Source organism: Lynx canadensis, chromosome C2 (assembly GCF_007474595.2).
Source record: "Lynx canadensis isolate LIC74 chromosome C2, mLynCan4.pri.v2, whole genome shotgun sequence".
NCBI classification, from domain to species: domain Eukaryota; kingdom Metazoa; phylum Chordata; class Mammalia; order Carnivora; family Felidae; genus Lynx; species Lynx canadensis.
Genome location: NC_044311.2, coordinates 46,148,643 through 46,156,504, shown reverse-complemented (window position 1 = coordinate 46,156,504; position 7,862 = coordinate 46,148,643). Strand labels below are relative to the sequence as shown.

Genomic DNA, 7,862 nt, shown 5'->3' with positions numbered 1-7,862 from the left:
TTTGGCTCGGGTCATGATCTCATGGTTTATGAGTTTGAGCTCTGCATGAGGCTGTCTGCTGCCACCACAGAGTCTGCTTCGGGTCCTCTGTTCCCCCCCACCCCGCCCTTCCCCACCCTTCTCTCTAAATAAATAAATAAATATTTTTAAAAGCAATCTTTAATAATAACAAAATATCCCACCCACCAGGAAGGTATAAAAATTGCATTGTATAGACCTACTAATAAAGCTAAAAATGGACAGATTTAAAAACAGTAATATACAAATCTGCATTCAAGGAGGGGGAATTTAACACATCTAATTTGGTAACTCTTAAAAAAAAAAACGTCCAGAAAATTAGTAAAGCTAGATATTCTGAGCAACACAGTTAACAAAATGAAAATACTTTTATTTTAAAATGTACCAAAGGATGATAGGATACACAATTTTGGCAAATGTATATGGAACATTTACAAAAATAAATTCTATTGGAGCCCAAAAGCCAAACCCAACAAATCTAAAGGGATTTCAATAATCCAAATATATTATTTGATTATAGTGGAATGAAGATAGAAATCAGTAACAATAAATATAAAATCTTCAAATTTCTAGAAATTAAGCAACCTATTTACATAATTAATGAGTAAAAGATGAGTCATAGTGCCTAATAAAATATTTGAGCTGAAAAATAACCGAAATATAGTATTTTGAGACATCATTTAGTTATTACTGTGCTGAGATGGAAATTTATAATTTAAATTCATAATTAAGAAACTCAAAAATCTGAAAATCAATTGTTTAGGTATTCACCACAAGAAGTAAGAAGATGAAACTATATTAAACTCAAGAAAAAGTATAGAAGAAAAAATAAGTAATAATAAAGAAAATAAATTATAAAAGTACAAAAATAAATGAAACAGAAAATATACGCAATAGAAAATAAATGTTAAAAAATTAATTTTTTGGAAAGAGAAATGAATTGATAGTCTCCTAGCAAGATTAAGCAATGAAAAACAGAGAAACCACGAATAACTTATTTCAGGAACAAAACAGGGAACATTACCATAGGTCTCAGACACAGGAAAAACATTTGATAAAATGTCAGACTACAGGGGGGGAAAATAACTTCTAGGCAAACTAGGAATAAAAGAAATGTTTCTGTAACAAAGAATATTGACCTAAAAATGGAAATTATTAATAAAGAGAAGGAATTACCTTAAACTGATAAAGAGTATGTATAAAAAACTGTCATAAAAATGACACTTAAGTGTGAAATATTGAAAACTCCCCCCTGACTTTGGGAATGGATGAGTAAACATCTCCCACTATCACCATTTGTATTCAATATGGCACTGTACGTTGTATCGAGTATGTATATGTATGTATATGTATAATAAGGATAAATGATGGACAGCATCAGTAGTTGAATAGATGAATAAAGTCATACAGTGAAATACCATGCTGCCACAAAAAGTAACAAACATGCTGTGCAAAACAGTAGGAATGAATCTCACAAACATGGTCATGAACTAAAGAAGTCAGGTACAGAAAGGCTTACAGTGCTTGATTCCATTTTTATAAAAGTAAAAATTTTGTAAAAATAATTTGGTGAATTAGGATAATAGTTACCTTGGTGGCAGCAATCACTAGGAAAGAGACAAGTGGGAGTTCTGGAATGACAGATTAGTGTTCTACTTCTTGATCTGAGAATTGATTACATGGATTTACTCTTATAATTTGTGCTCCTCTCTTTCTTTTTTTTTTAATGTTTATTTATTTATTTTGAGAGAGAGAGAGTGGGGGTGGGGCAGAGAGAGGGAGAGAGAGAATCCTAAGCAGGTCTTGCACTGTCAGTGCAGAGTCCAACAGAGGACTAGATCTCACGAACCCATGAGATGATGACCCAAGCCAAAATCAAGAGTCAGACACTTAACCGACTGAGCCACCCAGGAGCTCCCCTCTCTCTCTTTTTAAATAAAATATTTAGAAACAAAAATGTATAATATCTATTAGGTATGCTGGGTCTTTCAGAAAATAAATAAATAAAAATGTTATTATAGAAGACAGATTAAATTTTATGAGACAATTTATTGAATTATTGTCCCATTTCCATTTTACAAGTATGTTTTACAGACATTTTGTGGTGATCAAAATAAACAATGACTATGTTGTACAAATGTAGTCACCATTTAATAACAACTGAGAAAATTGAGAAAAGCTATAAACTTGGTCACAAATAACTTTAGATGACCTTTTAAGTCTTCCTTATTATTTCTTACCCTGGGAGTCTAGTCTTAAAAATGGATTGGAAATGACTTTCTTTTTCTAGTAATGAAAAGAAAAAATGTACAGAAGTCTTCCCTGTCCACAGTTTCATTTTCCACGGTTTTGCATTCCATGGTTTCGGTTACCCACGGTCAACCATTATCTGGACGGAGATGATCCTCCTGACATACCATCAAAAGTCAACAGTAGTTTTACACTATGTCACAATGCCTACGTCATTCACCTCATCTCGTCATGTAGGCATTTTATCATCTCACATCATCACAAGAAGAAGGATGAGTACAGTACAATAAGATAATTTGAAGGAGAAAACACACTTATAAAACTTTTATTATAGTATATTTTAATTGTGCTATTTTATTATGTTTTAGTTGTTAATCTCTATGCTTAATTTATAAATTAAACTTTCATAGGTTTCTATGTATAGAAAAATATGGTGCATATAGGATTTGGTATACTATCTGTGGTTTCATCAGCTGGAGGTTTGGGAACATATCACCCACAGATAAGGGGGGACTACTGTAAAGTTTAGATCTGCTACCTGGTGGAGGCAACAGAAATCTTTGAAGTGTGGATAAGGTGAGCTAAGTCATTCCCCTAATGAGAATCCCAGCACTTCACTAATCTCATTTTGTCTTGCATATAAGGAAAAACACACGCACACACAACAGGACAACAATCCTCAATACACTGTTTAGTAATGACAGTGAGCACAAACAGAAATACAGAGTTAAAAAAAAAAAACTTTGTTTTTCTATTTTGATGCAGATCATTGTAGGTTATGAGAAGTCTATGAAGGGTTGTGAGATAAACAGAAAGCATGAGAAGTGCAGACTTCTGTTGAAGCGGTTGGGGTCTAAGTTGGATGGGGTTTCTCATCTACCACATTACATCACTTCTGGTAGTATCGAATTTATATTTACTAAGCACCACAAAATTTTTGTGGCAGACTTCTTTTGCCCACTCCAACACAGAAACATATGAAAACTGATCAAATGTTTGGCTTAACCTAGAAGCATAACAGTCCATTTAGATGCACAGAAAAAGACATACGAACATGCATATAAAAATACGAACTGTTTTGGCAGTGCGCCCGGCAGTCCTCCGGATCGCTCTCTCGCTTCAACAGCGTTTGGACGGAACAGACCCAGGGACGGCCCTTCTACCAGCCTCTGACCACCCTCCAACCTTTTTTCCAGTCACAACGTCGGGAGCCATGTTTTTGCCCACCCTCTGCCCCTGGGGCCAGCCAACACCCGATTTTGAACTTGGTTCATTACCGACCAACCATGAGCTCCCAGATTCATCAGAGTTTGTTCCACAGAGGTGGAGGCCGCCGTCAACCGCCTAGTCGGCAAGCACCTGAGAGCCTTCTACACCTACCTCTCTCTGGGCTTCTAGTTCCACCGCGACTCTGGAGGGCGTGGGCCGCTTCTCCCACGGGGTGGCTGAGGAGAGGCGGGAAGGCGCTGAGCGTCTTTTGAGGACGCAAAACCAGCGTGGCAGCTGCGCCCTCTTCCGGGACATGCGCGCGCCGTCCCAAGATGCGTGGGGTAAAACTCTGGACGCCGTGGAAGCCGCCCGGCTTGTGGAGAAGAACCTGAAGCAGGTCTTTTGGATCCTCCTGCCCTGAGTTCTGCCCGTGCAGACCCCCATCTCTGTGACTTCCTGGAGAATCACTTCCTAGATGAGGTGAAACTCATCAAATGGGCGACCATCTGACTAATCTCCACAGGCTCTCCGGCCCCCAGGCTGGCCTGGGTGAGTATCTCTTTGAAAGGCTCACCCTCGAGCATGACTAGAAGTCTCTGGAGCCCAGCAGCCATTGAGAGGCTACCTCTGATATCCCCCGGGTGCCAGGGCTTGTGCCCGAGTCTCTCCTTGCAGCCACTAGGCAGCTTTTTAACCACCTGTAGCCCTCTCCCAAGCCGTGGACCAAATGAAAACAATGAAGCTTTTTGCAGCAAAAAAAAAAAAACAAAAAACAAAAAACAAAAAACAAAACAAAACAAAAAAAAAAAACCCTGTTTTTTTAACATATCTGTTTCTGCCCAAAACAAGAAAAATTATAGAATAAAAAGGATTTTCCCCTGATATAATAAAAGACTTTCCCTCTCACCTCTTTTCTTCTCTTTCTCTCTCTCTCTCAAAAAAAAAAAAAAAAAAAAAAAAAAAAAAAAAAAAAACCAACTAATTTTACCCAAAGCAGAACTGGAATTTAGACAAATAATAACATAAATTTAGAGAACACTATTGGAAAAATGCCTGGGATAAACAAATGGAGACTGTTGTTATGAATCAAATTGGGCAATTTAGCCATTTTTTCTATAAAGCATAAAAGATATCAGAGTGGGAAAAGCAATTAAGTCATTCTTAGAAGTTGAACCACAATAAAAATCATCCACAAGTATTCACACAATAGGTTTCCTTTTAGACAAAAAAATTTTAGAGAAAATATAGACATAATTTTAGAAAATTTTTTAAAAATATTAAAACCTTTGAATGATTTTTGTTGGATGTCTGGTGGGTGTTGAATAAGTGATATGGTAAATAATGATCTTGAGGTTTTATGGCGATAAACTTTGATGGGCTTTCTCAATAACCAAATATTAAAATGGTTTCAATAAACATTTATACATTGTATATGCAAAACACATTTCTATTAATTCTTCTTTAGTCAGTTATCTTTTACAGTAACCAAAATAAGAAAAATAAATTTTATTTTCACCTTTATTTGTACCATTTCCAACATTTTTAGGTGTGGGCATAGATCCAAGTTTCTGTCTGGTATATTTTTTCTACCAAAAGAACCACCTTTATAGCTTCTTGTAGTGAAAGTTTACTGATAATGAATTCCTTGTTTCTTTCCTGTCCATAAAGTCTACATTTTTTGTTTTCCAGTGGTAAAGTAACTGGGTGCTGATTTCTGGGGTGGTCATTTTTCCCCCTCTTCAGCACTTTCAAAGATGACACTCCATCATCTTCAGGCTTAGAAAGTTTATGATAAAAATCTGCTTAAATTCTGGCCTTTGTTCCTCTGTATATAATGTGTCTTTTCCCCTCTCTGCCATCTAGATTTCATCTTTATCTTTGGTTTTTGATAGTTTAAGTATGATGTGTCTAGGGGTTCTCTCCCTCCTTTCCTCCCTCCTTCTTTTCTTCCTTCCTAGTATTTTATTCTAGTGAGTGTTCTATGAGATTTTCAGATCTATGATTTTAAAGTTTTTCATTATTTGGGAGACATTCTAGCAATTATCAAATATTTCTTCTCCTCATTATTTTCTTTTTAATTCTGTGATTCCAAAAGCTCATATATGAGACCATTTGACATTGCCCCATGGTTCTCAGATGCACTGGCTTTTCTCTCTTTCTCTATTTTAGTTTGAATACTTTGTTTTGACTTATCTTTTTCTTTGTTACTATAGCTTTATTTCTGGTATTTTTATTTGCTACTTGCTTACAGTTTCCATTTCTCTGCTAAAATTTTTCCTTATGTTCTTATAAATTAACCACCTTTTTAAACTTTTACACTAGAACTTTAACATATAAATCATAATTTTTTCTTTCTTTTTAATACCCTGCCTAATAGCTTCACCATCTGGGTTCTGCAGATTACATTGTCTCTCAACAGAAGGCTGTTTTCTCTTGCATTTTTCGTATCTTGTAATTTCTGGTTGAAAGCTGGGTATCATGTGTGGGAGAGTAAAGTCTGAGGTATATAGTATTTTATGTTTGGAATTGGACACACCTCCACTACATATTTAATGTGAAAAGTTGAGTCAGCATAATCAGGAGTTGCCTAGGGTTTGGGTTTTTCTAGTTCTATTTACCTTAACCACACTATTGGCTTCACGTTTCTCCAGCATTACCATGTACTTGAGGTTGAGGCTGAGTTTCTAAAAGACATTTTTCAGGGTTTCCTTTGCACTCTCGAGTTTAGTCTTTTTCTGTGAACCTAAGCTTCAAAGAATGTCATTCTATCTTCTTGCCCTTCTCCCAATGATAGACTAGTGTTACTTGTTATTCAGTGTTAGCTACCCTGTGATAGAAGGTGGGAATATTATCTTTATTTATTTCTTTATCCTCAGTCTTAGGCAAGATCTGTCCCTTTGTGTCTCACAAAAAAAAAAAAAAAAAAAAAAAAGAGCTTTCTTGGTAATTCTGCCTCTCAACCAGCAGAAGTAAATCTATAGTGATCTGGGTCAAGGGCAATTTCTTATTCTTCCTTCCAGAATAGAAGGTTTTTCTTTTTTTCTTTTATTATTATCATTATTTTTTTAATTTCCTGTTTCCTCCACTAGCTTCAGGGGGCCTTCAACAAAAGAGATAATATGTGCTGCCCTTCCACCAGAGGTTTAAAGTTTTTGTTCCAAATAAGAGACAGGAAAAATGATCCGAACAGGGTTTCTATATCTCTCACTACTATTCTCCTACATTGACTTTCTGATAATCTGTCAGAAAGATCATCTCCTTCCAAACATTCATTGACTGTATGTAACTGAAACTAGGGAACATGCTAATCTCATCCAAAAGAGAATCCCAAAAATTTGACTCAAAAACAAACAAACAAACAAAAAACAAAAAAACACCACCCTCCTGAAACTAATAAGCATTAAAAAGGCTGGCAGGATAAAAGCTTAATATACAAAAGTCAATTGCTTCCCTATACATTAGTAATAAACAAGTTGAATTTAAAATTAACACCACAGTATTATTTATACTAGCACCCAAAAGTAATGAAATATCTATGTATAAGTCTAACAAAATACGTCAAGATCTCTATGGAGAAAACTATAAAACTCCAATGAATGAAATCAAAGACCTAATAAATGGAAAGATTTTCCATGTTTATGTATGGAATGACAATATTGTCAAGATGTCAGTTCTTTCCAGCATGATCTATAGATTCAATGCAATCCCAATCAAAATCCCAGCAGTTCATGGATGTTGATAAACAGATTCTAACGTTTATATGGAGAGGCAAAATACCCAGAATAGTCAGCACAATATTGATGGGGAAGAAAGTTGAAGGACTGATACTGCCCAACTTTAAGACTTCCTATAAAGTTACAGTAGTCAAGTCAGTGTGGTATTGGGGAAAGAATAGATCAATCAATGGCACAAAATTATAAGCCAAGAAATAAACCCACATAAATATAGTCAACTGATCATTGACTCCTTTGGAGTCAAGGCAATTCAATGGAGCAAATATGGCCTTTCAATAAATGACGCTAGAATAACTGGGTATCTGTATGCAAAAAAGAAAAAAAATCTAGACACAGACATGACACCCCTCCCACAAAAATTAACCCCAAATGGATCACAGACTGCACTTGATCTTAGCCAAAAGGCCAAGAAGCGATGGATCACAGACTGAAATGTAATATGCTTACTTATAAAACTTCTGGAAGATAATATAGAAGAAAACTTAGATGACCTTGGGTATACCTATGACTTTGAAATATAACACCGAGCATGATCCATGAAAGAAAGAATGGATACACTGAACTTATTAAAATTAAAAACTCCTACTCTTTTTTTTTTTAAATTTTTTTAACGTTTATTTATTTTTGAGACAGAGAGAGACAGAGCATGAA

General features: G+C 35.5%; 2 pseudogenes; one reads left to right on the top strand and one right to left on the bottom strand.

The window, feature by feature from the left end:
* The first annotated feature begins 3,364 nt into the window (after positions 1-3,364).
* On the top strand, positions 3,365-4,243 carry LOC115523609 (annotated as a pseudogene).
* A 3,261-nt stretch (positions 4,244-7,504) lies between these two features.
* Positions 7,505-7,628, bottom strand: LOC115524410 (annotated as a pseudogene).
* Positions 7,629-7,862: the final 234 nt, after the last annotated feature.